At 34.1% G+C, this 12,139-nt stretch overlaps 1 protein-coding gene and 1 long non-coding RNA gene across 23 annotated transcripts in view; one reads left to right on the forward strand and one right to left on the reverse strand.

Annotated features, from left to right (window-relative positions):
* Positions 1 to 12,139, reverse strand: part of auts2a (activator of transcription and developmental regulator AUTS2 a) — a 760,542-nt gene that overhangs the window by 494,393 nt on the left and 254,010 nt on the right. The window lies entirely within an intron of this gene.
* LOC147842106 (uncharacterized) lies at positions 8,003 to 10,992 on the forward strand. The gene is made up of 7 exons (XR_015501244.1): positions 8,003 to 8,108; positions 8,243 to 8,330; positions 9,065 to 9,148; positions 9,269 to 9,323; positions 9,423 to 9,498; positions 9,573 to 9,749; positions 10,085 to 10,992. It is a non-coding gene; the product is annotated as an uncharacterized LOC147842106 (long non-coding RNA).

Genomic DNA, 12,139 nt, shown 5'->3' on the forward strand with positions numbered 1-12,139 from the left:
TCGAAGATTATGTAAATTTGGCAAGCAGAACTCATTCTGTACTGTACAGGAGACAGCATGGAGGAGAGTAATTGACAATTGGAATTGTCAATGATAATTACCAAATAATTGAACATGGAATGATAACCATGTTCAAGGTATACCGCGGTTTGAAAAAGTCAGGGTTTTAAAACCGTCAAAATTTTCTGCTATACCACTCCTAAGGTATGTATGAGATTTTTTATTTACATTTTTTAGGACAGCAGAAACTATATCCAAAGCTTTTTTTAACTGTACAGAAATCTGTGTTTTTTAAGCAAATTAAGACAGCAGAATGATTGATTGATTTATTCAATTTATTTTGCCTGACATCCCAGCAATCACACAACATCATAATGTCAAACAACATCATGACGTTAATATAAGGTTGGATGTAGGTCATGACGTCAGGTGACCAAAATTCAATGTCTAAGGACAAGCGTTAATTTGACATTAAGTGACGTTGATATTCTATTGACTTTAGCATGTGTTAAATAGTGACCAAAATCAAACATCTTAAACCAACTTCAAATTAACGTCAAAAACTGACATTTATTCGTCAGGTATGACAACCAAAGTCCAACATCTGATAGAGTCATAGTGGTAAAGTCCCCACAACGTCAAGCTGTAACATCATTAGAAGTTGATATTTGGTTGATTTTAGGTTAAATGTAGGACACTAATGTTGGCCTGACGTTGGGTTTTGATGTCAACCCAGTTTTCAATTCCAATAAAAATGCAACATTCCCTCGATGTTGGGGTACAGCATCAATCTGACATCATGTGATTACTGTTGCAAAATATTTCAAATGTTTCTCGAGATAAAAAATATTGTGTTCAAAGGCATTAAAAAATATACATTTTAAAGTTTCTTAGTTTACTTTTACTTAGAATCTTATAGCAGCCCATGCCTAGTCTACAGCCAGTCAGAACGCAGAACATATACAGAACACTTATCAGGACGCAGAACACAATGCACTGTAGAAAAAAAGAATGCAAATTGCACAAAACTGCGAGACCGCAAAAAGAGAACCACAGTTTTTTTTATTTGAAACATAGAGAAAATGTTACCAGACATAATATATTGATTTATGGGAAGAGTATGGACAGATAGAAAAGAATCATATTCTATGTATTTACTGTGTGTCATGATCTGAGCTAGAAAACTACAAAAGCCATGAAACACAACCTACTTCATCATCCAAGAGGAACAATGGGCTTCTCAAACTGGACAAAGGAGAAGAAATGAGTCTGTATGTTTAAATTCTGCTGCAAATTGTGGCTGAACTGCAACTCATATCCCTCTGAGAGTGCACAATATAAAAAGAACTACTGCATATTGTGAAATACACTAGACGGCTACGTCCTTGCACAGTTTGAAACTGTATTTCAAAAACTTTATTCAGCAGCAGCATACTGCATTCAGCTACATCGCTAAACAAAGGTAGAAAACCTTGGACAATGAGCAGTAGACAAATAAGCAATTAAACCACTACCAGCTTCTTAACTAGTCTAGACCTGAAAGAATTCAACAAGAACACATTATTCCCTTTCGTCTGCTACTTGTTTAAATTCTTTGTCTATGAACATATTGTGTCAGGAACATATTTAGCCTAGTCATAGCCCGTCTGCTGTAGTTGATTTTTGAATCTGCTGTAGTTGTAGTTGAATTTGTACTAAGTGTACATTTATTGTTTTTTTAATGGTCAATAATATTTTCATTTTAATTGCAGTAACTCATTGACAAATAATACATCACAGTAAACATAAACATCAATATGTCCACAACAATGAATGAATGAAATGAACAAGTGAACAAACAAACAAACGAATGATTGTTTGATTAAACTTGACAATATTATGGCATAATTATCATCTTTTACTGTTAGAGTGTAAAACTTCTCAAACAAAAGTAATATTTTAGCTAAACATCAATACATGCGCAATACATACATAAATATAATTGTTTACATATGAATGAACGAATAAATGAATGAATGAATGAATGAATGAATGAATGAATGAATGAATGAATGAATGAATGAATGAATGAATGTTTGGACAAACTCATGAAATTATGACAGAAGTATTGGCTTCACCCTTTAAATATACTTCACAATCAATTAATCAATCACTATATATACAATTTATTTTAAAACGTAGACAACAATCATTCAGAACAAATGAATGAATGAATGAATGAATGAATAAATAAATTAATGAATAAATAAATGCTTGGATAAACTCATGAAATTATGACAGAAGTATTGACTTCACCCTTTAAATATACTTCACAATGAATGAATGAATGAATGAATAAATGAATGAATGAATAAATGAATAAATTAATAAATAAATAAATGCTTGGATAAACTCATGAAATTATGACAGAAGTATTGGCTTCACCCTTTAAATATACTTTACAATGAATGAATGAATGAATGAATGAATCAATCAATCAATCAATCAATCAATCAATTAATCAATGTATGATTAATCTTGAAATTTAGGCAACATTTATTTCTAATGAATGAATGAATAAAAGAATGTTTGGTTATACTTTACGATCGATCAATTAATCAATCACTAAAAGTATAATTTATCTTGAAATTGATAAAAAATCATTTAGAACAAATGAATAAATGAACAAATTCTTTCTAAATGAACAAATGAATGAACAAATTCATTCTGAACAAATTAACAAATGAATGAACAAATTCATTCTGAACAAATGAATGAATGAACATTTATTCTGAACAAACGAACGAACAAAGAACGAACGATTAAACGAATGGTTAAACACAAGAAGTTATGACAAAATGACTGGCTCCATCCCCGGTGCAACCCACACCTTTTAAGCCAAATGGACCTAATCCAGCTGAATGTATTTAGCAATATAACAACAACCAAATGGCATTACTTTCAACATACAGCATTTCCAGTGTTATGTCTAAGAGCAAGCAGCAGCTGACAGGAACAAGTGTCCTTAGCCACTACCACTGTCTTGCCTTGTCTTTTTCTATTCTCGTTAAACCTCAAGTGATCTCAAATCACCTGCTATGAAAGACACTGTTTTACATTTCAAACAACAAAGTGTCGACTCAGATGCCCTTATTGTGTCCTCTTGTGCGACGCTTCTTCAACTGACCTGTCTGGTGCAGTACAAAAAAAAAAATCTGTCGGTTCTCCTCCGCAGTTTTCCTCCAGCAAGCCTAGTCAGCTGAAGGAAGCACAATAAAAGGCCTCAGTGACTGTAAAGCATACCGTTTGGCTCTTGGGCTGCATGAAACATGAGCGGCAGAGAAACAGAGCTCCATCTGTGTTAAGCGGCTCTGGGCGGAGGATGCCCTTTCTGAGGTCGCTTTCTCATTTGATAATCTTGACCTTAACTAGAGATTAGAAGTGAGAGAATGCAAAATTTATTTTAGGTCAACATCAAAGCAATGCTGCCGGTGCGGGTGAAAAATCAACTCTTAGAAACAAATGGTTTAAGCTGCTTGGTGATAAAAAAAGGATTTATTATAAAGAGAAAGAGAGACACACAGTAAATATACCGTATGAATGCAGGCATTTTTTGTGGTGTAAATAATTCAGATTGCTCTAAATGTGTCATGAGATGCAGTTTTTCAGATTAAAAACAATAATAATTTAATAGCAGTCTTAAATGTGATATACAGTTATAGAAAAAGCTAGAACACTTAAATTATTCACTTCTTTGTCAAATGGTATGTGTATAGTTTAAATAATATGTTTATTTGTGCTTTTCATTATATTACATGGAGTATTTATTAATATAATATAATATAATATAATATAATATAATATAATATAATATAATATAATATAATATAATATAATATAATATAATATAATATAGGGGCGAAGCAGTGGCGCTGGGTCGCTGTAGGGGCGAAGCAGTGGAGCTGGGTCGCTTGTTTGAGCCTCGGCTCAGCTGGCGTTTCTGTGTGTTTCTGTCTGATTCCCAGAGATGAGTTGCGGCTGGAAGGGCATCCGCTGCGTAAAAACTTGCTGGATAAGTAGGCAGTTCATTTGCTGTGGCGACCCCGGATTAATAAAGGGACTAAGCCGACAAGAAAATGAATGAACAATATAATATAATACAATACAATACAATACAATACAATATAATAGCAATTTTAATAAACTTTTGTCATTACAACAGTTCACAGATTTTTATGTTTTTTAAATGTTTAAAAAAAAAGCATTAAGATAATTTACTTTAAAAAAATTATTTGAAACATTTTTGTTTACATTATAATGCTATACATGGCTTTATGGCAACATTATCATCCAATATAATACTTTGTTACTGCTAATAATAAAGTTGGTTTAATATCGATGCATCTCTAAATGCTTTCAGAAAAAAATTAAAATTGCTGGACCATCACATCAACTTAAACACAATAAGTAAGGTTAGGCCGATAAACGCTATTATATCAAAGTGCAATAAAATTATGTCAATAACAAAATTAACTCTGGACTTTTTAACTCTATACTAAGCTAAGAGTCGACGCGGTCGCGCAGTAGGTAGTGGTGTCGCCTCACAGCAAGAAGGTCGCTGGTTCGAGCCATGGCTGGGTCAGTTGGCATTTCTGTGTGGAGTTTGCATGTTCTCCCCTTGTTCGCTTAGGTTTCTTCCGGGTGCTCCGGTTTCCCCCACAAGTCCAAAGACATGTGGTACAGGTGAATTAGGTTAGCTGAAATTGTACATGTATGTATGTGAATGAGAGCGTATGGGTGTTTCCCAGTGATGGGTTGCAGCTGGAAGGGCATTCGCTGTGTAAAACAAATGCCGGATAATTTGGCGGTTCATTCCGCTGTGGCAACCCCTGATTAATAAAGGGACTAAGCTGACAGAATGAATAAATAATTAAATAAGCTAAAAGTCACACAGCAGAAATGTGAAATAATAGTAGTCTAAAAATGTGTTGACATTAGAGATGTACAGAAAATGTATCAGCCGAAGATATGTCATTTATGGCCCCTTTAATTTTTGTGGCTTCAGTCATTTTTGAGGTACTAAAAAATCTGGAAGCACTAACTTATATCAAAATATGTATGGTTATTGTGCAATATGGGAAATAATTATTGAGATTGCATTTTTGTCACATCGCCCAGCCCTACTCCTAACTGTGGGTATTTGCTCTCCGCATTAAGTAATTCAGCAGGGGCTCACTGACATATTATGACATAAAAAGCTTGTGTCAACCACTCAGAAAACACACACACACACACACAAACAAGGCCACACAGTCAGACAGATAAAGGGTAATGGAGACAAACAGCAGTGTTTGTACAGTCCCTGAGGGCTCATCTGACAGGCCACATAAAGTCATGTGTCTTTCTAACTTTGTCTTTTACAGTCATTCATAAACAAACAATAATAATAATAATAAGTAAATAAATTAAATAAAAATAATAAAATTAAATTAAATTAAATTAATTTTTAAAATATAGAAATATTTTATTATTAAATAAAATAACTAAAAAATTAATTTAATTAAATTAACAAAAATAAATGTTATACAATAGCAAATCAAAACAACAAATGTTTTAATTTACAGTGGGTGAAAAATCTGGTCTATTCACAGAATACATTTTAAATGTTTTCAGTTATAACTATAAATGATAAATTAAGAGGATGTGAGCCTTTATATTATTTACCTTAATTGGTCTCTTACCTTATATATACTCCCCTCCGTGTGTCACATGCCACTCTAGGCAGTGATTCAATTAATTTCTAAAATCCAATCAGTCTTGGGCCAGTCTGGAATAAGCACAGACCTCCAGGGAAGCATTTCCTTATAGCATTTTATAGCAATCCTTTCAATTAAGTGCAGATTATTACCTGGAGGTGATTAAAAGGTGATTCGATTAACCCTGCCCCCATTAATTGAGGTTGAGAGCTTTGTTCTGAATGTGGATTTCACCCTGCTGTGGCCTGCACGTCGGATTGTTTATTTATATTAAATGACGCCCATGAGATCTGAACACTTATTGAGGAATCTACATTCTCAGCTCATGAACAACACATTCTCAAGGGCCCATCAATAAAAGTCAAAGATAAAATAGCAATTTGCAAGATGAATGATTTAAGGGATGCAGGAATGACATACAAACAAGTAATAATAATAATTCGCAGAGGGTTCCCTCCAGATTTTCCTATAAGGATTTATAATGGGATATTCAATTAACATATAAAATAAGTTCTGAGATAAACAGAAATAGATATTATAATATAAGCTGCACCACATATAGTTACTTTTGAAAAACGAACTGTTTATAAAACAATGCAGTAGCTTCAAACTTATTTTTTAAATATGAGACTGATTTACATTGTAGAGCAAAACGGTATTGTCACCATAATAAATTTGGCACAGGCAAAATTTTACTCATAAAATCTTTTTAACTCAACCTCATTGTTCCAAACCAGTTTTGTTTTTTCTGAATGTATTTTAAAGAACATTGGAAACCAATCGACTGGTTTATATAGACTTTATATACTGTAGTTTTTTCTTACCATGAATGTCAGGGTTATTACCTTACAAAATATTTCTTTAAAAAAATTGGAACCACTTGAAAGTGAGTATATGGTTTATAATAATAATAATAATATTAGTAATAATAATAATAATAATTATTATTATTATTATTATTATTATTATTATTATTATTATTATTATTATTATTGTGTTATTTTGGGGTGAATTATTACTTTAAAGGGGTGGTCCCCTATAATTTCAGAGTTATCTTATAGCAAAGCCTACAGCGAACAAGTTTGGGGACTACAAAAAATACATCTGGGTTAGTAAGATCACAAACGCTTCAGGCTACACACATTCACCACAAGCATACATCCCGCGCAGCAAAGGGGTGTGACTAAAGGGGCAGTAGTGTTATAGCGAAGAAAGCTAAAATTCCCTCCAAACACTGCTATTTCCACAGAGCTTCTTTTGATTCTGGACATGACCAAAAGAGAAAAGTGCTTACCATTTAATTTTAATTATGTTCCAGAGTATTATAAAAAAAGATGTAGCTATACAGTAGTATCTGACAAAGGGCAGCTTACAGAATCTGGATTCGGTTAAAAATTCCTCAAAGCAGGAGCAGCTCCAACCATAACAGAAGAAGCTGTGGATTGTGAGCCACAACCTGTAAGTTTTTTTTTTTTATTAAAATTGATCTATTACTTGCACAGTTTCTAGCAAGGACGTAAACAAGGATGTAAACAACTGGAAATGCTGTTTGGCAGTGTTAACAATTAAGCTACAAATTAATATTTATCAATCAAACCGCTGTAAACACCAACAATCTTCAGCAGCACTACACTCTCAGAAAAAAAGGTACAATGAGGGTACAATTTTGTTCCTAGAGGGAACAAAATATAAAATTGTACCTTTAAAGGTCCCATATTGGTCCTTAGGGTACAATTTTGTACCCAAATGGGCTATAAAGGTACAAATGTCCAGATTTAGGTTTGAAAGGTACATTTTTGTACCTTTTATAGCACATTTGGATACAAAATTGTACCGTAAAGGACCAATTTGGCACCTTTAAAGGTACAATTATATATTTTGTTTCCCTATAGGAACAAGATTGTACCCTCAGCTCATGATAAGATCAAGACACTATATAACACTAATTTAAATGTATTAATACTAAACATTAATACTAAAATACATAATTTAAAAATATAATAAATAAATAAATTGATTGAATTAAATATTTTAATAATAAAATTTTTTTCATGTATTTAAATTACATTTTTTCTCAAAAATGTTAATAATTTTATTTATAATTAAATGTCATTTTAATCATTAAAAACGTAAATACTGGTCTTTGCTTACTGTTTAAGTCCCTATAGTATATATGGGATGTAGAATAAGAACCATGCAGAGTGACAGCATCTTCATACAGGTGGTGATGTTGCTGTCTCTTTAAGAATTTGGCTTGTTGAGACGTTATAGTAGTGTTTGTTACTGAGGCGGTCGGTCGAGTATGCTGGCTGTTTACACAGAACTTCGCACGCTTTTCAAAGAAAAGTCTATTTTGGAGTCCACACTTTTCAGGTAAGAATGTATTAAAGATATTTTCAGTCTCATTTTTACATGTGAAGCCGTGTTCTGTTGATTTTGTCTGACTTTCTGGCCTCGGCTTTCCCCCGCTTTGTGCTCCGGGCTGGCTGGTGTAGGTTGGCCTGCAGGATGGAGTTTGCTAAGATGTCTGCAGCTTATTAAAGAAGTTAATACAATGTGATATCGAAGTCACCGAGGGACATAACGTTATAGAAGGTAAGTACTATATGCTGTTAGTTTTCTCGGTGTAAAAGTTCCCTTTATCGCCTACGTTACGTATTCGCGCCTTATATGTTACGTTACGTTACTGCTTTATTAATAAGTGTTGCCACGGCGGAATATAATCGCAACCCAGATAGCAAAATACACTTGGGCCAGTTGCAGCTAGATTCTCGCCTGCCCGAGTCCGTCTGCTGTATCGTTACTCGGGCCAGATGCGGTGGCAGAAGCGAGCCGACGCTGCCGTAACCGTGCACCGGAATCGGGCCGTGAGTAATGTGCGGTGTGGCCCGGAGCTGGCGCGACTGAAGTCTTCATATACCTTGATATAAAACCTTTTGTTATTAATACTGGAATTTGTAATTATCGATAATGTTTTATATTTTGAGGCCATTTTCTAGCCACGGTTGACCGCGGAAATGTAATTTTAGACGGTTATATACACCGCCATTTTGTGAAGAACAATCACAATTTTGTCACCGGCAAAGCGACTGATTATGTAAACGTGGCTAGTTACAAACGTGGCGTGTGTATGCTTGTACATATCTTCGTTTCAGTGTCTAAGTTACATTAATGTTGAGGAGTGTCCACAAACTCTCATGTCCAGAATTGTTGGTGCTTTACTATCGTTTAACGTTATACTTATATATAAATAAAATACTATAAATAAATAGTTATTGCTTTATCTTATTGCTTTCCTGAAGTTTATGAAGTTTCCAATTGTATTTCAGGACAAGATTGAACAACATAATGCAGGCTAACAGCATTAGACCAATGAAGGCATGTCATATGAAAGCATGGCTCAGTTACAAGATGTAAGTATGTCTCATTATCTATACCATGGTTTTAATGGCTTACATACTATTTTAAATTTGTAGGTTTTTACTTACAAACAACAATAAATGTACACCCACATGTTTAAAATTATTTTCTAGGTTTTCATCGAAAGATGAGAGATCAACTTAAGAATGCTAAGGACCTGACTCTAAGGTACTCTTTCTAAACTTTCTCCACTTGATTAATATTATTAAATTCTAGCTTTGGATGGATTCATTCATATTTGTTTGTATGCCACATCTTATGTTCCAGGAATTGATTTTACAGCAGCACTTCTCATGTTGCCAGCCTTGTTAAGCGAGACACTTCAACATTTCGTTGTGCTCCGGTGCATATGTTGTTTTCTGTTCAGTATATGCTGTGATAAATGCATTTTATAATGCTTGATATTCTTTATATTAGGATGACGCAGTGGGTAGTGCTGTCACCTTACAGCAAGAAGGTCGCTGGTTCGAGCCTCGGCTGGGTCAGTTGGCATTTGTGTGAGGAGTTTGCATATTCTTCCAGTGTTCGTAAGGGTTTCCTCCAAGTGCTCCGGTTTCCCCACAAGTCCAAAGACATGCGCTATAGCTGAATTTGGTAAGCTTATTTGTCTGTAGTGTATAAATGTGTGTGTGAATAAGTGTGTCTGGATGTTTCGTAATACTGGGTTGCAGCTGGAAGGGCATCTGCTGCATAAAACATATGCTGGATAAGTTGGTGGTTCATTCCACTGTGGCGACCCCAGATTAATAAAGGGACTAAGCCAAAAAGAAATTGAATGAATGAAATTTATATTAGTCTTTTAATCTGTGATACTTTTTTTTTTTTTAATTAGTGAATATTAATTATTTGACTTTCTATGCATGTTGATTTTCTCTTCATCAGTGATAGAGTGACTGATATTAATGTAATTATTGCTTTGTCATTTACAGTGAACCATCTTCACCACATCCAACAGTTCAAGTACAGGAGGACACCACCGACTGGACAACTGTGTTAACAAGACGAGTCACGGCAGTCTTCAGAGTTGATGGGATTGCGATTGGCCGGGCTAATGATGTGGACGAATATACATTTTTGACATATCCATCTTATTAGAAGAACACCTTGATGTTTCTGCAGTGGAATGTTTTGAATAAACGGTGGACGGTGACAAGCCTCGATCTACTCCAGTTACCAAAGTGATCAACCTTGTTTTTTGTTTCTCTACATGCTCTTGGGATAATCACAATCAAGTTAATCCAGCACACTGCTGTAATTCTTGCATGAAGCAAATTTTTAAATAACTTGTGGTCCTAATGACTATCAAAGAACATTTTCCAGATATGAGTGCTTTACATGTCATGTTTATCAAAAGCATAAACACATATTGTGTTACAACAAATTACAACTCCACTTGAGGATGATGAGGAGTAATCTACTGGTGTTGAGGAAGAGGCTACTGATGTATTTGGTTTTCTGCACTGTTGAAGCAATTTATAGAGAAACATTGCCTTCATTCTAAAATACAGAGAAAATTTTGATGACAAATTATTTATTATGACTGAGTATTCTGACTAAAGACAAATACTTTGGACTTTATAAAGTGAAGTACTTGATGTAGCCTGTGTAATGTGTTTATAAATCTTAAACAGTATTCTTGTGGTCTTTGTATTAAGGGTAGATTATATACTGTACAGTGAGTGAACAATTTTTATTTGTTTTCTAAATTGTTCTTTTTACTGTTTTACATGTCTGCTTTATATTTACTGTGTAATTTTATTTCTTAACACATTCAGTTGTGAGTTGTAATGAAATATTTCTACATTAATAAATAAAAATGGACATCTGCGAACCAAAATATTTTATTTATTTATTTGTGCATGCAGTCACCAAAGGATCAAAATGCCTGGGTCAGTACCCTGAAAATGCTATATAATATAAAAAGGTACATTTTTGTACCTTCGGTGGGGGTACAAAATTGTCCCTTAAAGGGTACAAATGTAGAAGGTACAATTTTGTACCTTTAAACAGAGGTACAAATTTGTACCCTTAAGGGTACCACCCCAGTGACGGGCCATTTGTACTCTAAAAGGTACAATTTTGTACCTTTTTTTCTGAGAGTGTACAGTGTCTCTCTATGAAGCCACTTTCCGTGTATTCTACATCTCAAATAACAAACTCGCAAAAGACATGTGAATGTTTCTTATTACTTGCTAATGCTTATAACTCAAATATATGTGAAAGACACTTGTCGGATTTTATTTTAGAGAGCATGCAGGAGGTTCATCCTTTTCATTTTGTGTCTGATTCAGACTCAAACTGATACGGCAAGCAGCTACTCTGACTGACTGTGTTTACACTGCAGAGGCAAAGCACGTGCTTATAGGGCCGTGACGCTTTTCCAGGTGATGTGGAGCCGATCTGCAAATTATCGCAGATTATGTTAGTTGACTAATCAGAGTCTCTTGAGGGCGGGCCTTTTAGAAGAACTAGAAAATATGACAGTCGTTTTCATATTAGCAGAGTAGCTGTATTTAATCAAAGTAAGATACATGAAAAAATAATGTGATTTTTTTAACAAATGAAGCATGCTTTGCATCTTATAAACACAACCAAGCCTTAAAAATACACTCTGGGCCAGCCCTTTAAATAAAGGTTGTTTTCAAATCTATTCAACAATAATAATTTAATAAATGTATATTAATAAAGATGATTGAAATACTACATGATTTTACAGTTTTTACAGCCATATTCATCAAATAAAAGTAGGCTTGGTGAGCACAAGCTTGTTCAAAAAATCTAATAAAAGATGAAAACTCTATTAAACCTAGGCTATGAACAAAACTGACAATATGCAGCTATATTTAACTCAACAGAAGTCTCCAAAATGGAACACAGCCAAAAAGAAAAGATAGATTGGGTGAAGCACCCTCCAAGATCCTGATGGAATTGCACACACTCGACAATCAAACATATTCTTACAAAATAATCGCCTTGATTTGTAA

This window comes from Danio rerio, chromosome 10 (genome assembly GCF_052040795.2).
Source record: "Danio rerio strain M-AB ecotype USA chromosome 10, GRCz13ab, whole genome shotgun sequence".
Lineage (NCBI taxonomy): Eukaryota > Metazoa > Chordata > Actinopteri > Cypriniformes > Danionidae > Danio > Danio rerio.